The sequence below is a fragment of the Ovis aries genome, chromosome 3, assembly GCF_016772045.2.
Source record: "Ovis aries strain OAR_USU_Benz2616 breed Rambouillet chromosome 3, ARS-UI_Ramb_v3.0, whole genome shotgun sequence".
Lineage (NCBI taxonomy): Eukaryota > Metazoa > Chordata > Mammalia > Artiodactyla > Bovidae > Ovis > Ovis aries.
Genome location: NC_056056.1, coordinates 162,962,550 through 162,983,213, shown reverse-complemented (window position 1 = coordinate 162,983,213; position 20,664 = coordinate 162,962,550). Strand labels below are relative to the sequence as shown.

The following is a 20,664-nucleotide window of genomic DNA, read 5'->3' as shown; positions in this document are numbered from 1 at the left end:
CGCCCTACGTCCGCAGCCTCTGGCCGGGCTGGTTCCCGCCGCTCGTCCCGCGCTCCCCCCTAGCGGTGGAAAACCGTTGGCGGCTAACCGCCGCGCCACGCGCCTCGGACTATCTCCCAGAAAAACGGCCGCGTTGACCGCGGGAGAAAGGCCGAGGCGGAGGGTGCGGAGCCCAGAGTGTCGGAAAGTGAAGTGGAGGTTCGGTTCCTCTTAAAGAGAGTAAACCAGTCCGCCGAGGAACTGCACCGCAGAAGCCTCTGCTGTTCATATTTGCGGAGAAGGGCTAACTTCTGAATTAAGGGCCTGGGTCCACCTCGCCATCTTTTTGAGGGTTGGAGATCCTGTAAAGAGGCAGCGAAAATTTGAGGTCTTTTGAGGGGGAACTTTTTACTCTTTGCGCGCGGCATTTGCACCTACTTTGAGAAATTAGTGCTATAGGTGAGACAGGAAGGTTATTTGCCGTTTAAGTTTGTAGGAATGGAGAGATTAGGACACTCCTGTCTCCAGGTACATCAGTTGGGGGATAGGCCCCCTTCCATCTTTTTCCAACAGTTATTTGTGGAACTGCCGGTTTGTGTAAGGCACTGGTTTAGGATCTTGAGGGTTGGTAAAAAACACAGTTCCTTGCCTACTCTAGATGGTCACTTAACCCGGGAGCAAGGGGAGACACACACCAGTGCACCGCTCATTAGCAGATAAAGTTTAAGGAAAGTGCAGTCGACTTGGGAAGTGTTTGGGGGCTTGCATGTTCAGCATTGAGGACTTGGTGTGTTTGTGCAAGGCAGATGTTGGGAGCTACAGAGATTGGACCCAGTGCTCGAATCTCGGTAAAAGGGGAGGTTAAACGCCAGCTCTCATATACTATGATTCTACGGAGCCTAGTACTTGTTGGGGAAAACGGAGTACACACACAAATCAAGATATTTGAGTCTTATAATGGAAGTACAAAATATAATGCGTGCATAAAAGGAGAGGACGATATTGACTCGAAGGGTTAGGAGAGGCCTTATGAAAATAGATGATCTAAAGCATGGAAATGAGTGGAGGCATGAATGACCTTTCAGTTGACTCTGGGACACAGTTTAACCTCTGCCCAAGGATGAGTATCTAAGAGAAGGTACCTGTGTTTAACTTTGCTACTTATTATGTAATTAGAGCTCAAACATTGTGAAGTTACTTGAGTTGCAGATTTCTGACTGATAGAAAAGGTAACCCCCAAATTTAGGGTTTTATTGCTCTGTGGGACGCTATCCAGTTTTAACATGCAACCTTATTTGAATTCTTTTGTGCCCATAAATAAATAGTCCCTCAAATCCCCTTGGAACCAGCTTTACCATCTTACTGGGTCCCTCAATGAATTGAGGAAATGCTTAAGTGTAAGTGTTAGTTGCTCAGTCATGCCCAACTTTATGGACCCCATGGGCTGTAGTCCCACCAGGCTTCTCTCTGTCCGTGGAATTCTCCATGCAAGAATACTGGAGTGGGTTGCTATTCCCTTCTCCAGAGAGCATTTTTCCGAATCAGGGATCTAACCTGGGCCTCCTGCATTGCAGGCAGAGTCTTCACCATGTGAGCCACCAAGGAAGTCTAAGTTAATGCTTGGCTCATCTTGATTTTGTGTTTGTGGGAGAAGCATGTTTTGAAAGTTTTTGAAAATTTTACTTTGATATCCTCAGAGGTGACATCAGAAACGAGTGGGAGTAGTACATTCCAGGCAGGGAGGGATCTTGATAGGTTAAGTGGTGGGAACAGAAGTGGATCTTGGTGGGACTGGCAAACTTTCTGTAAAGGGTCAGATAAGACCACAAGGTCTGTACTGGAACTTTTGAACTCTACTATTGTAGCATGAAATCAACCACAGAAAATATATAAGAAAACCAGAGTGACTATTTAAAAAAAAAACTGCTGAAATTTGAATTTTTTATGTCCATTAACAGCCTGAAGGCTGCAGGCCAATCTTCGGCATAGGTAGTCCAGAGCATAGGGGGAAGGTAGGTCGCAACCAGATAATGGTGGCACTGAGTAGCAGGCTAATTGTTTTCAACTTATTTCTCTGACAGTGGGAAACTATTGAATTTTTTTGAAGGGTAGTAACACTCTTGTGTTCTAGAAAGATTAATTTGGCACCAACATATAAGATGAACTGAAAATGGAGGAATTGAAGGTAGTATTTGGAAGTCTGCAAGCTGAAACAACTGGCAATTTCCGTCATCAAAAGAAAGTGCTATGGGGAAAATTGCCTTCCATACGAATTTTTTGAAAATTCAAATCCATTGCATTGTGTTTTATAGTTTATTTACTACCCCCATTGTACATATTTTAAGGGATTTCACGTTAGTGTAGCTCTGGAAATGGCTTCTCACCCAGAAGTTTCACAAATACCTTGTAATCAGGATTATCCATGCATACAGCTTATCTATTAACTGATGGGGACCCAATTTGTACCAGATCTGTTTTTCAAATTCACTGAAAAGTTTTATATCTAGTAGGGAACAAAATCAAGTTTCAAGGATGTGTAGCTATAGTGTCAGGGATCTGGCGAGAAAAATATGCAACCCAAATTGGCAGAAACCCGAGAATGGTTGGTATTAGCTCCCATTTCACAAATTTGATCCTAACAGTCTTCCAAGAGAAAAGAATTCCCAGGCCAGTTTAACAAACTAGTGGACTTCCCTGGTGGTCCAGTGGTTAGGAATCCATCTGCCACTGCTGCGGACACCAGTTTGATCCGTGGTCCAGGAAGATCGCACGTTCCCAGGAGCAACTTAGCCCATGTGCCACAACTACTGAGCCCCATGTGCTGCAACTGTTGAAGCCCAAGCCTAGATAGAGCCTGTGCTGTACAGTAAGAGAAGCCATCACAATGAGAAGCCTGTAGAACACTGCAGCTCGAGAGCAGCCCCTGCTCCACAACTAGAGAAACAGACCCAACACAGCCAAAAATAAAATTTTTAAAAATAGCAGTAAAAAGGAACACAAAGAATTTGTCAGTTTCAGTTGTAGCATCCATCTTTTCCCTGAATTTTTTTGAGGCTGGAGTTTAAGTGTCCACAGTCACTAATAGCAAGAGAGAACTTTATAGATTGACATGAGCCTTTTTTTTAAAAGTCCAGTTTTATGAATGGGTTTTCTAATAAGACAAGAACTTTTGTAAATAAAAGGAAAAGGAGCAAGTAGTAATCTGTTCTAGGTATAGGGTATAAGAAATTGGTCAAAGTTTAAGGGAGACAACATGACATGTTGTAAACATCACATATCCCATGATGTAAACATAACATATACCAACTTAAATTACTTTATGATCATAAATTACTTTTTTTTAACTTAAATTACTTTATGATCTCTGATACCATCACATCTTCCTGCTAGAAACATACCCTGCCAGCCTGGTTTGACAGTAAGAGAAAGGGGTAAGAAAATAACTGTCTTATGTTGAGCTTTTTCATATCCTGAGTTTTGCTGCTACTTTCTCCAGTAGAATGACAAAGGCATGAACTGCTCTAAGTGAAGGAAGAGGCTTTAAAAAGCTAATTTCATTTTAAAATAAAATACATTGAAATAGCCTAAAAATGGTCTTCTACCCCAAACATCACCTTACTGCAGTTCATATGGTAGAAAATATGACAATAAATAGTGATATATTCTTAATTCTATGTAAATTATCAGTACTGTCTGGGATCAGAAAAAATGAGGTGATAGTTTTAATTTCATAGTCTTCATGAGAGAGAATGTATTACTGTTCGTGGGTAACTCTGTTTGCCATAGGTAAATAGATCATTGTGCTTTTTCCATTGAGTGAGGTGGGAAGTGACCAGAAGAAGGTTACATATACATTCAGACATTAGATTTTGGAGAAATATTAACATTTTGTTCAGCACTTTGCAGGATAACTAGGATAACTGGGTATATAATGGGATGATGGAGAGAAAGGATTACTTTCAAAGTTAAAGGAGCCTTTATTTTTTTCTTGCTCACTTGCTTTATTTTTTAGCTTTTCTTGCTTTATTTTTTTAGTTGCTCACTTGAATTTTTTTTAATGCTCCCTTTTCCAGGAAATAAAGACTACCATTTGGGGGAAATAAGCAAAGACCAAGTGCTTAGAGATTTCATGTAAAAAATATTTGGAGGGACTTCCTTTGTGGTCCAGTGGTTAGGACTCTACTCTTTCACTACTGTGGGCCCAGTTGTTCCCTGATCAGGGAACTAAGATCCCACAAGCCACCCAACGTGGCAAAAAAAAAAAAAAAAAAAATATCATATGCCTGATACAGCAAAGCAATACTGTTCCTGACTTCCAGGAATTGTAGAAAAGATAAGTAAATACATAGACTATAATGCATGGTGATGAGTACTATATTAGAGCTGTAAACAGAGTACTGTGGGAACAGCAACCCATAGAAATAAGTAGAGAAGTCTGGGAAGGTGTCAAAAAGGGGTAAGGATCAAAGCTGAGTTTCAAAGGCTGAATGAATTTCTCCCAGGCCAATGGTGAGAGGGAGAAGAGGTTATTCCAGGCATAAGATAGCACATAAAAAGCAGTGGAATTTTCAAGGATCTGTGCAAAGTTCAGCATGGTTAGAGCTTAGGAGAGACTGTAGGTAAAGGAGAGTAGTGAGAAATAAGGCAGCAAATTCAGTGGGTTCAGGGCAGATGGTAAATGGCCCTATATGCTTACCTAAGGAGTTTGGATTTAATTCTGCTGGCAACAGAAGTTTTTTATTAATCATATAGGAATGATGCTACAGTGTGAGTGGACAAGCTTCTTGACTACAGGGACTGGTGTCATATTTGTCTTTGTGTTTCCAGTGCCAGACACGTAATAGATGCTCAAAATTTGTGGAATATAATTTGCTGGAAAAAGACTACAGACAGGCCAGCTATGGTAGTTTAGGCAAGAGAGTAGACCCAGAACTAACTAAAACAATTCTCAGGAATTGAAGAGAAGTGCTCACTCAAAATTTTGACTAATTTCTGACCTTGAAGACCAGTTAGAAAAAGGGGACGAGATAAAGAGCCTTCTAGTTTGGGAGAGTAGGTGAATGACACCATTAGCTGAAACTAAAAGGGACAGATGGAGAAGTAAAAAGAGACACTTTAATATTGTATATATTTAGTAGTTGAGGGAGGGTTTTTTATTTTTGTGGCTTGCTTAGGAATGAGGAAGTGTTTTTGTTTTGTTTTTATCATGTTTGAAGAGTAAGAGAAAAAGCCAGTAGAAAGGGAGGGCTCAAAGACAGGATAATTGAGAACACAAGGTCTGATATGAGACGCAGGAGAAGATAAAACCCAGAGGAAAGAGGGAAGGCGATGAATGTCTAAGGGCTTTTAAATTATTATATAAGCAATTTCTAAACCCCTTACAAAAACTCAAGGCTTGGCTTATAAGGAGATCTCTCATGTAGTGTATACAGATACAACTATTTTGGTACTCTAATCCTAAGTTTTAGATTTGTGTGATAGACTGAATGCTTGTGTCCCCCCAAAATTCATAGGTTGAAATCCTAACTCCCAATGTGATGGTATTAGGAGGTGGAGACTTTGAGAGGTAATTAGGACATGAGGGTGAACCATCCATAAATGGGATTAGTGCCCATTTCGAAGGGAACTCAGAGACGAACTGCTCTTGTCTCATCTTTCCACCATGTGAGGATACAATGAAAAGTCACAGTCTGCAACTGGGAAGACAGCCTTCAGCAGAACCTTACCATGCTAGTACCCTGATCTCAGATTTCTTAGCCTCCAAAACTGTGAGAAGTAAAGTTCTATTGTTTCTAAGCTACCTAGTACATAGTACTTCGTTAGAGCAGCCCAACCTAAGACAATTTGCCAAAGATGATCAGTCATATATCAAAGTGATGATTTCATACAGATCCAATCACCTTTGTGTAAACTTTAATGATAACTAATAACAGGAATGAGGGTATTCCTTTTTAAAATATTTTATTTATTCAACTGTGCCTAGTCTTAGTTATGGCACATGGGATCTTTGGTCTTCATTGTGGTACACAGGATGTTTAATTGCGGCATGCAGGATCTTTAGTTGCAGCGTGCGAATTCTAAGTGGTGGCATGTGGGATATAGTTTCCTGACCAGGGATCTAACCCAGGCTCCCTGCCTTGGAAGTGCCGAGTCTTAGCCACTGGACCACCAGGGAAGGCTCAAGAACGGGAGTACTCTATTTGATAGAGTCCTGATACAGACTCAAGAATATTTTGTACTGAAGCTCATATAATGTTATGTGTCAATTATATCTCAAAAAATTAGAAGAATACTTTGTTACCTGAATAGTGAAGTTTCATCACTTTAATATTCTTATTTTCAGTATAAAATTGTAGGTTCCAAAGAGTCTGAGATTTTGTCTTGTTTGTTGTATTCCTAGGGCCTGATATGTAATAGATATTTCTTCCATTCATTTATCCAACACATTTATTAAGCGCCTTCTGTGACCCAGCATTGTTGTAGATGCTAAGGATATAACAATAAACAAAACAAAAATCCTTACCCTCAAAGAGCTTACACTGTAGTCAGGGAGACAATAAAGAAACAAGAAATATGCTGAGATGTATTACTCAACATCTTTTACAAAAAAATTTAAGAAGTTACAATCCATCAAATATCTATTATTTATTAAAATAACACATTCTCAAGTATGTGGCCGAAGAAGTTTGCAAAGAAATGAAGTTATGGGTAAGTTACAGTTATTGGTGATGATAAGGCCAAGACCATTGAAATGAGTGGCTCAGGTATGATGTAGAATATCATTGGGGGAAAAGAGGTCAATGAACTTGAAATATAAGGTATTGAAGAAATATTGATATCACCAAGAATTCTGATAGTTTTGTCCCTGGAGAGAGTGACAGACAACCAGGATCTAAAATCTTAAAGAAATGAGTAGAAGTAACCTAGGGAAAAAGGCAAATTACAAGAGGAGCTAGTGAGTGTGTAGTATACAGATCTTACTCAACTCACAGTGGGGTTATGTGAAACCCATTGTTTGTTAAAAATGCATTTAATATACAACCTACTGAACAACATAGCTTAGTTTAGCCTACCGTAAATGTGCTTAGAACACATTAGCCTACAAGTTAGGCAAAATCATCTAACACAAATTACTTTGTAATGTTGACATAAAAAAATGTTCAGCATCACTAATAGAAGCTTCAGCATACGGCTTGTTTACTCTCTAGATCACATGGCTGATTGGGAGCTGTGGGTCCCTGCACTGCCTCGTATCACAAGAGAGTATTATACCAAATAATGCTAGCCCAGGAAAAGATCAAAATTTAGAATTTGAAATATGGTTTCTACTATGTGCATATTGGGGCTTCCGAGGTGGCTTTAGTGATAAAAAAAAAAACCCACCTGCTAGTGTAGGTTAGAGATAAGAGACATGGGTTTGATTCCTGGATCAGGAAGGTCCCCTGGAGGAGGGCACTACAACTTACTCCAGTATTCTTTCCTGGAGAGTCCCATGGACAGAGGAGCCCCAGGCTACAGCCCACAGGGTGACACACAGTTGGACACGACTAAGCACACACACATATGTATAGTTCTTTTGCATCATTGTAAAGTTGAAAAATCAACCATAAGTTATACAATTCAAAGTTGGGGGCTGTCTGTAGTCTGATAACTTATGCTTTTTAAAAGGAATTTATTTTGGCTGTGCCAGGTCTTCGTTGCTGTGCCGGCTACTCTCTAGTTGCAATTTGAGTGCTTCTCATTGCGATGGCTTCTTTTGTTGTGGAGCTCAGACTCTAGGGCCGGTGGGCTCAGCAATTGCAGCTCCCAGGCTCTAGAGCACAGGCTCAACCATTGTGGCCCATGGACCTAGCTGCTCCGTAGCACGTAGAATCTTCCCAGATCAGGGATCAAACGCGTGTCTCCTGAATTGGCAGGAAGATTCTTTACCACTGAGTCACCAGGGAAGTCCAACTTATATCAAGAGGACAGCCCATCTCAAGGCGCCATAGTCCCAAAGACTGTAGGAGAATAGTTACATTCAAGAAGGCTGTGGGGAAACACTGCCATCAAAGGAGAGAGCCAGGTTCCACTTAGGGCACTAACGTGAAGGAAATGTTCAGAAAAGAGATTGAGAAGTAAGTGATTTTGCAGACATTTGATCTTGAGTTCAGTTGTGAAAGGATTTCAAAATTTAGGAAGGGGTGTGAAATAAAGTTAGAAGCGATGATACGCAGACTGTAGGAATTTTAGTGGCTGGGGAATCCTGGATTCTAATGATAACTGACTGAACAGGGATAAAGGGCATAATGATCTCAAGGAAGATAGTGTTAGAGAAGCTGTGAATGTTGAGTAAAATGGGGACTTTTGCCAGGACATGCACAGTTCTGGGGTTCCTACTTGACTGCTGCTGACAGAGGTCAGCAGGGAAACATGCAGAAGTTGTTCTTACCCTGAGCATACTGATTCCCTCATTTTTAAAAAAAAATAAGGTTTGGGGAATTTCCTGGTGGCCTTGTGGTTAGGCTTCCAGGCTTTCATGGCTGTGGCCTGGGTTCAGGCCCTGGTCGAGGAACTGAGATCCCACAAGTGACATGGCACAGCAAAAATAAAAAAAATTAAAGTGTACAAATCTTAGTCCCTCTCGACTTATCAGGAAACTCTACTCCATGCTTAAAGAGGGACATTTTAAATTCCCAGCCCATGGGTCACTCTCTTGACCCCTGCAGTTGCCAACAGCATCTGGTTTTATTTCTAGTAGCTGTTTTCTTTTTTTTTTTTTTTTTTGGTCATGCTGTGGGGTATGCAGGATCTTAGTTCTCAACCAAGCATCAAACCTGTGTCCCTACAGTGGAAATGTGGAGTCCTAACCAATGGACCACTAGGGAAATTCCTATTTCTAGTAGCTTTATCTTGATTCTTGCTCAATAAATAACTTGTTGAAAGAGTATGTCAGGTGCCAGATCTGTGAGGGAAATAATTTTTTAAAAGATCTTTTTAAGTCCTTATCCTTGACCTCTTTGAAGCATCTGACATAATTGATCAATCACTCCTTTTTCTTGAAATGGCTCACTTCTAGTTCTTGTCAGTCTCTGTGACTGATGACTGACTGGTCTTTCTCTGTCCTTCACTGACTCTCTGCTGTCCTCTAAAATATAAGTGATCTCCTAAATTCTACTCTGGAGCTCTCCGTTCCATCACTAGTGGTTGCCAAACTTTCTTGATCACAGTTATTTATTAATGTATATATCTCAACATATATATTGCTCTGCATATATCTGTAAGATTACCACTAATTCACAGATGTGAAATCCATGAATAATGATGATTAGCTGTATATGCACATACATTTTGTTGTTGTTCAGTCATGTCTGACTGTTTGCGACCCCAGGGTCTGCAGCACTCCAGGCTTCCCTGTCCTTCATTACCTCCTGGAATTTGCTCAAATTCATGTCCATTGAGTTGGTGATGCTATCTAACCATCTTATCCTCTGCCATACCTTCTCCTTTTGCCTTCAGTCTTTCCCAGCATCAGGGTCTTTTCTAATGAGTCAATTCTTTGCATAAGGTGGCCAAAGTATTGGAGCTTCAGCTCCAGCATCAGTCCTTTCAATTAATATTTAGGGTTGATTTCCTTTGGGATTGACTGGTTGGATCTCCTTACAGTCCAAGGGACTCTCGAAAGTCTTCTCCAGCACCACAATCCAAAAACGTCAATTCTTTGCTGCTCAGCCTTCTTTATGGTCCAACACTCACATCCATACATGACTACTGGAAAAACCATAGCTTTGACTATACAGACCTTTGTCAGCAAAGTGATGTTTCTGCTTTTTAATATGCTGTCTAGGTTTGTCATAGCTTCCAAGCAGCAAGTGTCTGCTGCCAGACAATTTCGTGGCTGCAGTTACCATCTGCAGTGATTTTGGAGCCCAAGGAAATAAAATCTGTCACTGTTTCTACTTTTTCCGCATCTATTTGCCATGAAATGATGGGACTGAATGCCATGATCTTAGTTTTTTGGATGTTGAATTTTAAGCCAGCTTTTTCACTGTCCTCTTTCATCTTCATCAAGAGGCTCTTTAGTTCCTCTTCACTTTCTGCCATTAGAGTGATATCATCTGCATATCTGAGGTTATTGATATTTCTCGTGGCAATCTTGATTCCAGCTTGTGAGTCATCCAGCCTGCCATTTCACATGATGTACTTTGCATATAAGTTAAATAAGCAGGGTGGCAACATACAGCCTTGACATACTCCTTTCCAAATTTGGAACCAGTTAGTTGTTCCATGTCCACTTCTAACTGTTGCTTCTTGTCTGAATACAGGTCTCTCAGGAGACAGGTGTGGTATTCTCATGTTCCTGTCTCTTTATGAATTTTCCAGTTTGTTATGATCCGCATAGTCAAAGGCTTTAGTGTAGTCAATGAAGATGTAATTTTTTAAATTCCCTTGCCTTTTCTATGATCCAATGAATGTTGGTAATTTGATACCTGGTTCCTCTTCAGTTCAGTTCATTCACTCAGTCAAGTCCAACGCTTTGTGACCCCATGGACTGAGCACGCCAGGCTTCCCTGCCCATCACCAACTCCCAGGGCTTGCTCATACTCATGTCCATCAAGTCAGTGATGCCATCCAAACATCTCATCCTCTGTCTGCCTTTTCTAAATCCAGCTTGTACATCTGGAAGTTCTCAGTTCACGTACTGTTGAAGCCTAGCTTATTAAGACTTTTGAGGATTACCTTGATAGCATGTTAAAATAGTATGGCCATAAATAAAACAAACTGGTTTCTTCTCATACTTCAGGGCTTCCTTTCCCTGTTGGCTTTGAGGCATGAGGGTGGTAAGATGTCAGTTTTTTTTTTTTTCTGGCCATGGTGCAAGATTTGTGGGATTTTAGTTCCCCAACCAGGGATTGCAACCCAGGACCTCAGCAGTGAGAGTACAGAATTCTAGCCACTGGACTGCCAGAAAACCCCTGAGATGTCCTTTTTGTTTTTTGGCTGCACTGGGTCTTATTGCAGCATGTGGGATCCAGTTCCTTGATCTGGGATCAAACCAAGGCCCTCCCACCTTGGCAAAGGGAGCTTGAAGTCTTAGCCATTGGACCACCAGAGTAGTCCCAGGCCTCATTTTAAAGTGAGCTTGAAAGCTATAGCTACTTAGTTGAATTATTGTGGGGATTAAATAAAATAATGTACTTAATCACACGATCTAGCAGATAATAAAAACTGGATGAATGTCAGGTATTGTTATTAAATCTATTGTCCACCCTCATTTGGTAGAAAATCTTCCAGTGGAATAGCATAGGGGAGGGTTCCACCCCAGTGCCAGTCTAAATTATTTTAGCATTCTGGGTTCTGTTCAGTTCAGTTCAGTCACTCAGTCATGTCCGACTCTTTGTGACCGCATGGACTGCAGCACGCCAGGCCTCCCTGTCCATCACCAACTCCTGGAGTTTACTCCAACTCATGTCCATTGAGACGGTGATGCCATCCAACCATCTCATCCTCTGTCATCCCCTTCTCTTTCTGCCGTCAGTTTTTCCCAGCATCAAGGTCTTTTCAAATGAGTTAGCTCTTCGCATTAGGTGGCCAAAATATTGGAGTTTCAGCTTCAACATCAGTCCTTCCAGTGAATATTCAGGACTGATTTCCTTTAGGATGGACTGGCTGGATCTCCTTGCAGACCAAGGGACTCTCAAAAGTCTTCTCCAACACCACAGTTCAAAAGCATCAATTCTTTGGCACTCAGCTTTCTTTATAGTCCAACTCTCACATCCATACATGACTACTGGAAAAACCATAGCCTTGACCAGACAGACCTTTGCTGGCAAAGTAACGTCTCTGATTTTTAATATGCTATCTAGGTTGGTCATAACTTTTCTTCCAAGGAGTAAGTGTCTTTTAATTTCATGGCTGCAGTCACCATCTGCAGTGATTTTGGAGCCCCCCAAAATGAAGTCTGACACTGTTTCCACTGTTTCCCCATCTACTTCCCATGAAGTGATGGAACTGGATGCCATGATCTTAGTTTTCTGAATGTTGAGCTTTAAGCCAACTTTTTCACTCTTCTCTTTCACTTTCATCAAGAAGCTCTTTAGTTCTTCACTTTCTGCCATAAAGTTGGTGTCATCTGAATATCTGAGGTTATTGATATTTCTCCCGGCAATCTCGATTCCAGCTTGTGCTTCATCTAGCCCAGTGTTTCTCATGATGTACTCTGCATATAAGTTAAATAAGCAGGGTGACAATATACAGCCTCGATGTACTCCTTTCCCAATTTGGAACCAGTCTGTTGTTCCCTGTCCAGTTCTAACTGTTGCTTCCTGACCTGCCTACAGATTTCTCAGGAGGCAGGTCAGGTGGTCTGTATTCCCATCTCTCTCAGAATTTTCCAGTTTATTGTGATCCACACCGTCAAAAGCTTTGGCATAGTCAATAAAGCAGAAATAGATGTTTTTCTGGAACTCTCTTACTTTTTCCATGATCCAGTGAATGTTGGCAATTTGATCTCTGGTTCCTCTGCCTTTTCTAAAACCAGCTTGAACATCTGGACGTTCACGGTTCATGTATTGTTGAAGCCTGCCTTGGAGGATTTTGAGCATTACTTTACTAGTGTGTGAGATGAGTGCAGTTGTGCGGTAGCTTGAGCATTCTTTGGCATTGTCTTTCTTTGGGATTGGAATAAAAACTGACCTTTTCCAGTCCTGTGGCCACTGCTGAGTTTTCCAAATTTACTGACATATTGAGTTCAGCACTTTCACAGCATCATCTTTTAGGATTTGAAATAGCTCAACTGGAATTCCATCACCTCCACTAGCTTTGTTCGTAGTGATGCTTCCTAAAGCCCACTTGACTTCACATTCCAGGATGTCTGGCTCTAGATGAGTGATCACACCATTGTGATTATCTGGGTTGTGAACATCTTTTTGTACAGTTCTTCTGTGTATTCTTGCCACCTCTTCTTAATATCTTCTGCTTCTGTTAGGTCCATATAATTTCTGTCCTTTATTGAGCCTGTCTTTGGATGAAATGTTCCCTTGATATTTCTAATTTTCTTGAAGAGATCTCTAGTCTTTCCCATTCTATTGTTTTCTCTATTTCTTTGCACTGATCACTGAGGAAGGCTTTCTTATCTCTTGCTATTCTTTGGATCTCTGCATTCAAATGGATATCTCTTTCACTTTTTCCTTTGCTTTTCGATTCTCTTCTTTTCACAGCTATTTGTAAGGCCTCCTCAGACAGCCATTTTGCTTTTTTGCATTTCTTTTCTCTTGGGGGTACAGAATGAAGCAGGGCAAAGGCTAATAGAGTTTTGCCAAGAGAATGCACTGGTCATAGCAAACACCCTCTTCCAACAACACAGGAGAAGACTCTACACATGGACATCACCAGATGGTCAACACTGAAATCAGATTGATTATATTCTTTGCAGCCAAAGATGGAGAAGCTCTGTACAGTCAGCAAAAACAAGAGTGGGAGCTAACTGTGGCTCAGATCATGAACTCCTTATTACCAAATTCAGACTTAAATTGAAGAAAGTGGGGAAGAACCACTAGACAATTCAGGTGAAGTGAAGTGAAGTGAAGTCGTTCAGTCATGTCCGACTCTTTACGACCCCATAGACTGCAGCCTGCCAGGCTCCTCTGTCCATGGGATTTTCCAGGCAATAGTCCTGGAGTAGATTGCCATTTCCTTCTCCAGGGTATCTTCCCAACCCAGGGCTCGAACCTGGGTCTCCCGCATTGTAGACAGAGGCTTTACCGTCTGAGCCACCAGGGAAGAATTCAGGTATAACGTAAATAAAATCCCTTATGATTATACAGTGGAAGTGAGAAATAGATTTAAGGGACTAGATATGATAGACAGAGTGCCTGATGAACTATGGATGGAGGTTCATGACATCGTACAGGAGACAGGGATCAAAACCATTCCCAAGAAAAAGAAATGCCTTCTGGGTTAAGGATCCATAACTTACTCATTTTGCTTTTTCCCGTCTTTGTAGACAAAGAGTATCTGAACTGTAATATTTATAATAGGTGAGCATTAGAGGTCACCTAATGTTCCATGTAAGGACAAATCTTCAAAGGATCTCAACATAACCTAACCTCTACTAGGTATATTATTATCCAAAATTATTATAAATAATATTATTATAAATAATATCAGTTCAGTTCAGGTCAGTTCATTTGCTCAGTTGTGTCCGACTCTTTGTGACCCAATGAATCACAGCACGCCAGGCCTCCCTGTCCATCACCATCTCCCGGAGTTCACCCAGACTCACGTCCATCAAGTCCGTGATGCCATCCAGCCATCTCATCCTTGGTCATCCCCTTTTCCTCCTGCCTCCAATCCCTCCCAGTATCAGAGTGTTTTCTAGTGAGTCAACTCTTCGCATGAGGTATCCAAAGTACTGGAGTTTCAGCTTTAGCATCATTCCTTCCAAAGAAATCCCAGGGCTGATCTCCTTCAGGATGGACTGGTTGGATCTCCTTGCAGTCCAAGGGACTCTCAAGAGTCTTCTCCAACACCACAGTTCAAAAGCATCAATTCTTCGGTGCTCAGCCTTCTTCACAGTCCAACTCTCACATCCATACATGACCACAGGAAAAACCATATCCTTGATGGACCTTAGTCTGCGAAGTAATGTCTCTGCTCTTGAATATGCTATCTAGGTTGGTCATAACTTTTCTTCCAAGGAGTAAGTGTCTTTTAATTTCATGGCTGCAGTCACCATCTGCAGTGATTTTGGAGCCCCCAAAATAAAGACTGACACTGTTTCTACTGTAATTTGTAGACTGTATTACAGTTTATAATGCTTTTTCATATACATTATTTAGTGCTCATCACTCTATGAGATTATATCCCCATTTTACACTTCAGTTGAATCTCCATGGAATCAAATTACATTCATGTCCAATATTACATAGATTTTAAGCAGTAGAATTAGTATTTGAATCCAGTGTTACAAAAGCTATAGTTTAAAATATAAACAGTAAGATATGTATATGTAAGGTTAAAATTATACTGCTAGTGTAGATGGCATTCTAACAGGGAATTCATACTCCATAAGGATTACCAGAATTACTTCAGTTGTCTTAATTCTGGTCAGCATTAGACATTTTGCACATTAAACTAATGAGTGTCAGAAATTAGCTTCTGTTGGAGACATTAATGGATTATTAATTGGAATAATGGATGTTAAAATATGAGCTCTCATTGTTGAAAATAGTGGTACTATGGATGAACTAAAATACTCAAAACACTCCCCATGCTTACATGAACTGGTAATGGTACATGAAATGATAAAACAAACAAAAAAATTAGTTAAAATCAAGGAAAGCCTATAGCCTATGTTCTTAGGGATGGAACCTGACACTCAGTGGGGATTTGTGGTTGCCTGGTAACTCTAAGGGTAATAGCATCCTGATTTTGTAGTATTACTGCATGTATCTTGATTCAAACTTCATGCCAAATATTGGTGGGGTCATGGAGCACAGTGCTTAGATTAAAAATTTTTTTTTTTTATTTTGGCTTGTTTGTGTGTGCTAAGTTGCTTCAGTCCTGTCTGACTCTTTGTGACCCCATGGACTGTAGCCAGCCAAGTTCCGCTGTCCATGGGGATTCTCTAGGCAAGAATACTGGAGTGGGTTGCCATTTCCTTCTCCAAGGGGATCTTCCTGACCCAGGGATCAAACCTGAGTCTCCTGCATTGCAGGCGGACTCGTTACCTTCTGAGCCACCAGGGAAGCAGAAAATAACTGCCAATTGGGACATGCGACTATGGGAAGGGATAGGCTACCCACTCCAGTATTCTGGCCTGGAGAATTCCATGGACTGTATAGTTGGACATGACTGAGCAACTTTCACTTTCACTTTCTTTCAACTATGTGAATCACAAGGAAGTCATGTGAAAGCAAAGGAGAAGAAACTTTTATAGAAGAGAAGGGGAAGTCAGGAGGAACCTTATAACAAAAGTCCATTGGAGGAAACTAAAAGTTCAAAAAATTCAAAAACGGGCTTCCATAGTAGCTTGGGCAGTAAAGCATCACCTGCAGTGCAGAAGACCCTAGGTTTGATCCCTGGGTCAGGAAGATCTTCTGGAGAAGGAAATGGCAACCCATTCCAATACTCTGCCTGGAGAATTCCATGGACAGAGGAGCATGGTGGGTTTCAGTCCATGGGGCTGTAAAGAGTTGGACATGACTGAGTGACTAACACACACACACACACACACACACACACACAGAGGAGTTCAAAGTATTGTGGTTTTTCATTGGCTGAGTCGTGACAGGCTCATTGGCTGAGCTGTTGCCAGGCCAGATTTTTTTTCCTTCTGCTGCCTTAGTGAAATAGTGTTAGTTTCTTCTGGAAGTGCAGAATAGGTTCCTTGGTACTGGGATCTGTACTGATGTTTCGTGGCACTGCCTGAAAGCTCCCTATTCTGGTCTTGCTGCTCAATTTTAGTGAAGTTTCCCTTAATTTTCCCTTTATTTTATCACTAGTACCACCCGGGAGATGCTAGTGGTAAAGAACTAACCTACCAATACAGGAGACATAAGACACGTGGGTTCGATCCCTGGATTGGGAAGATGCCCTGGAGGAGGGCATGGCAACCCACTCCAGTATTCTTGCCTAAAGTATCCCATGAACAGATGAGCCTGGTGGACTATAGTACATAGGGTTGCAACGAGTCAGACATGACTGAAGTGACTTGGCACACACACCCTTTATTTTCACGACATAATTTTGTGTGTACTCAGTTGCTGAGTTTTGTTCAACTCTTTGTGACTCCATGGGCTGTAGCCTGTCAGGCTCCTCTGTTCATGAAATTTTCCAGGCAAGAATACTGGAGGGAGTTGCCATTTCCTTTGCCAGTGGATTTTCCTGACCCAGGAATCAAACCCCTGTCTCCTATGTCTCCTGCATTGGGAGGGGATTCTATATCACTGAGCCATCTGGGAAGCCCATTTTCACAATACTAAGATGTTATTTTCTGACTTATAAACTTATGTTCTTTTTGTTCAGTTCATGTGTTCAGTAGTGTCCAACTCTTTGTCACCCCATGGACTGCACACACCAGGCGTCCCTGTCTATCATCAACTCCTGGAACTTGCTTAAACTCATGTCCATCGAGTTGATGATGCCATCCAAACATCTCATCCTTTGTCATCCCCTTCTCCTGCCTTCAGTCTTCCCAAGATGATAGTCTTTTCCAATGAGTGAGTTCTTCGCATCAGGTGGCCAAAGTATTGGAGCTTCAGCTTCAACATCAGTCCTTCCAATGAATTCAGGGTTGATTTCCTTTTTGGATTGACTGGTTTAATCTCCTTGCAGTCAGAGGGATTCTCAAGAGTCTTCTCCAGTTCCACAGTTCAAAAGCATCAATTCTTCTGCACTCAGCTTTCTTTATAGTCCAGCTCTCATATCCATACATGACTACTGGGAAAACCATAGCTTTAACTAGACCGACGTTTGTCGGCAAAGTAATGTCTCTGCTTTTTAATATGCTAAGTTTGTCATAGCTTTTCTTCCAAGGAGCAAGCGCCTTTAATGTTCTGGCTGTAGTCACCATCTGCAGTGATTTTGGAGCCCAAGAAAATAAAAGTCTCTCACTGTTTCCCCATCTATTTGCCATGAAGTGATGGGACCAGATGCCATGATCTTAGTTTTTTGAATGTTGAGATTTAAGCCCGTTTTTTCACTCTCCTCTTTCACTTTCATCAAGAGGCTCTTTAGTTCCTCTTCGCTTTCTGCCATAAGGGTGGTGTCATCTGCATATCTGAGGTTATTGATATTTCTCCCTGATTCCAGCTTGTGCTTCATCCAGCCTGGCATTTTGCATGATGTGCTCTGCACATAAGTTAAATAAGCAGGCTAACAATATACAGCCTTGATGTACTCCTTTCCCAATTTGGAACCAGTCCATTATTCTCTGCCCGGTTCTAACTATTGCTTCTTGACCTGCATACAGATTTCTCAGGAGGCAGGTAAGGTGGTCTGGTATTCCCATCTCTTTAAGAATTTTCCACAGTTTATTGTGATCCACACAGTCAAAGGCTTTAGTGTAGTCAATAAAGTAGAAATAGATGTTTTTCTGGAACTCTCTTACTTTTTCAATGATCCAACAGATATTGGCAATTTGATCTCTGGTTCCTCTGCCTTTTCTAAATCCAGCCTGAATATCTGGAAGTTCTCAGTTCACGTACTGTTTAAGCTTGGAGAATTTTGAGCATTACTTTGCTAGTGTGTGAGATGAGTGCAATTGTGTGTTAGTTCGAATATATTTTGGCATTGCCTTTTTTGGGGATTGGAATGAAAACTGACCTTTTCCAGTCCTGTGGCCACTGCTGAGTTTTCCAAATTTGTTGGCATATTGAGTGCAGCACTTTCACAGCATCATCTTTTAGGATTTGAAATAGCTCAACTGGAATTCCAGCACCTCCACTAGCTTTGTTCATAGTGATGCTTCCTAAGACTCACTTGACTTCTCCTTCCAGGAATGTCTGGCTCTAAGTGAGTGATCACACCATCATAGTTAGATGGGTCATTAGGAATTTTTTGTATAGTTCTGTGTATTCTTGCCACCTCTTCTTAATATCTTCTGCTTCTGTTAGGTCCATACCATTTCAGTCTTTTATTGTGCCCATCTTTGCATGAAGTGTTCCCTTCGTATCTCTAATTTTCTTGAAGAGACTTCTAATCTTTCCCCTTCTATTGTTTTCCTCTATTTCTTTGCACTGATCACTGAGGAAGACTTTCTTGTTTGTCCTTGCTACTTTAGAACTCTGCATTCAGATGGGTATATCTTTCCTTTTCTCCTTTGCCTTTGCTTCTCTTCTTGTCTCAGATATTTGTGAGGCCTCCTCAGACAACCACTTTGCCTTTTTGCATTTCTTTTCCTTGGGGATGGTTTTGATCACCGCCTCCTGTACAATGTCAGGAACCTGTTTTATTATGAGGCAGCTATTCTAGTGTCTCCGCTATCCTGCTACTCCTTTTGTTTTTTAGTTTTCTTTTCCCTTGTTTAGGCAGTGGCAACAGCCCTCAAGGCATTTGACTGGCTGACCTGGGCCCACAGGTGAAATTGGATCCAGCCCTGCCTGTGGGGACTTGGCAGCCATGGAGGATAGTGTCTATGAGCACCCAGACTGAACTCCTGAGGAACAGATGGAGCTGGAGAATGCCTCATTGTTGACACAGAAGCTGCTGCTGGAGATCCACCACCTGTGGTCGGAGCTCAGTGAAGCCATGAGGGAGGGTGCCTGGAGGCCACTGAGGGCAGTGAGTCCTTGCAACAGGAGCAGAACATGGCAATAGTTAAAAGAACTTCAGCAAGGACCCCAAGAAGTGGGATCAAGTTCTTGGTAGAGAACAAACTTTCCCAGTGCACACCCCCAAGGGGTCACTTCTTGTTTCCTGTTCAAGGGCAAGGGCCTGAACAAGACAGTCACGGGGACTACTTAGAGGAGAGGGAAGAGATGAACCTACCAATGCTCCATAACTTCATGGATCTCCATGACTGGTGAGGCCCTCAGGCAATTTCTGTGGAGCTTACTGTCTCCCCAGAGAGGACCAGAAGATTGATCAGACGATGGAAGCCTTTGCCTGTGGATACTGCAGATGCCACCCTGGGATTATCCAGTCCACAGATGCCTGCTATGTACTGTCCTTCACCAGAGATAATGCTAGAACAAGCCAGGCCTGGAGCATTTTGTGGCTATGAACCAGCACAGCAAGTAGGGTGGGATCTGCCTAAGGAGCTGATCTGGAACTTCTAGGACCACCCAAAATGAGCCCTTCAAGAGCCTGAGGATGATCAGGAATGATAATCAGAAATTCTTCAACCAGTGCCCTGAGGCTGACTCCTTGAACTGGGGCGGGGAAAGGGGGCCAGGTGAAAATGTGGAAGCAGCACTGGTTAATCCTCAGAGCCAATTGCCTCTACTATTTTGAATACATGATGGATAAGGAGTCCAGAGGAGTCATCCCCCTGAAGAATATGAGCATCAGAAAGATAGGTAACAGCTAGAAATGTGACTACTTTGAGCTTTATATCCGCAATAACAAGGAGGAGCTCATCAAAGTCTGCAAAACAGAGACAGACAGTTGGATGGCTGAGGGAAACCACGTGGTGTGCTTGATCTTGGCCCTATGCGGAAGTGGACCAGAGGATCCAGTCCATTCAGGCAGCTGTGAACATGGGCCCCTTCCAGAGTTGTTGGCGGCAAGGAAGAAGTGGATTTCTGTTAACAAAAACCATTAAGAGCCCCGTCCCTTTGTACCCACTCATTATTTAGTACAGAACTGCCTACTCCAGTGGCTGACTGGGCCCTGCAACTGTGGATCCTGGTGTCCTATTTAGAAAACTGTTCATCCTAGCACCTCGCTCTGATTTGTAATCAACATGCAGTTAGTAATTATTAATTATTTAAACATCAAACAATAAACAAAAGTAGGAGAGTTCCTACTTGGTGGGGTGGTTATTCTAAATAACACATTAGCGAAGAGAATCCATCAGTGTGCAAAAGAATAATACTCTACAACTAACTCAAGATTATTTTTGGAATGCAGGGGTGGTTTAATATTAAGGAAACCAATTACTATAATTTATTATGATTATATTAGGATTATTATTAATGAAAGCAGAAAAACTTTTCACAAGTCAGTGTTTATGCATAACAATATAAATAATACATCTAAGTA

The 20,664-nt window shown here is 41.6% G+C and overlaps 1 pseudogene; it reads left to right on the top strand.

Annotated features, from left to right (window-relative positions):
* Window position 1: 1 nt before the first annotated feature.
* On the top strand, window positions 2-20,428 carry LOC132659456 (cytohesin-2-like; annotated as a pseudogene).
* The last annotated feature ends 236 nt before the right edge of the window (window positions 20,429-20,664 follow it).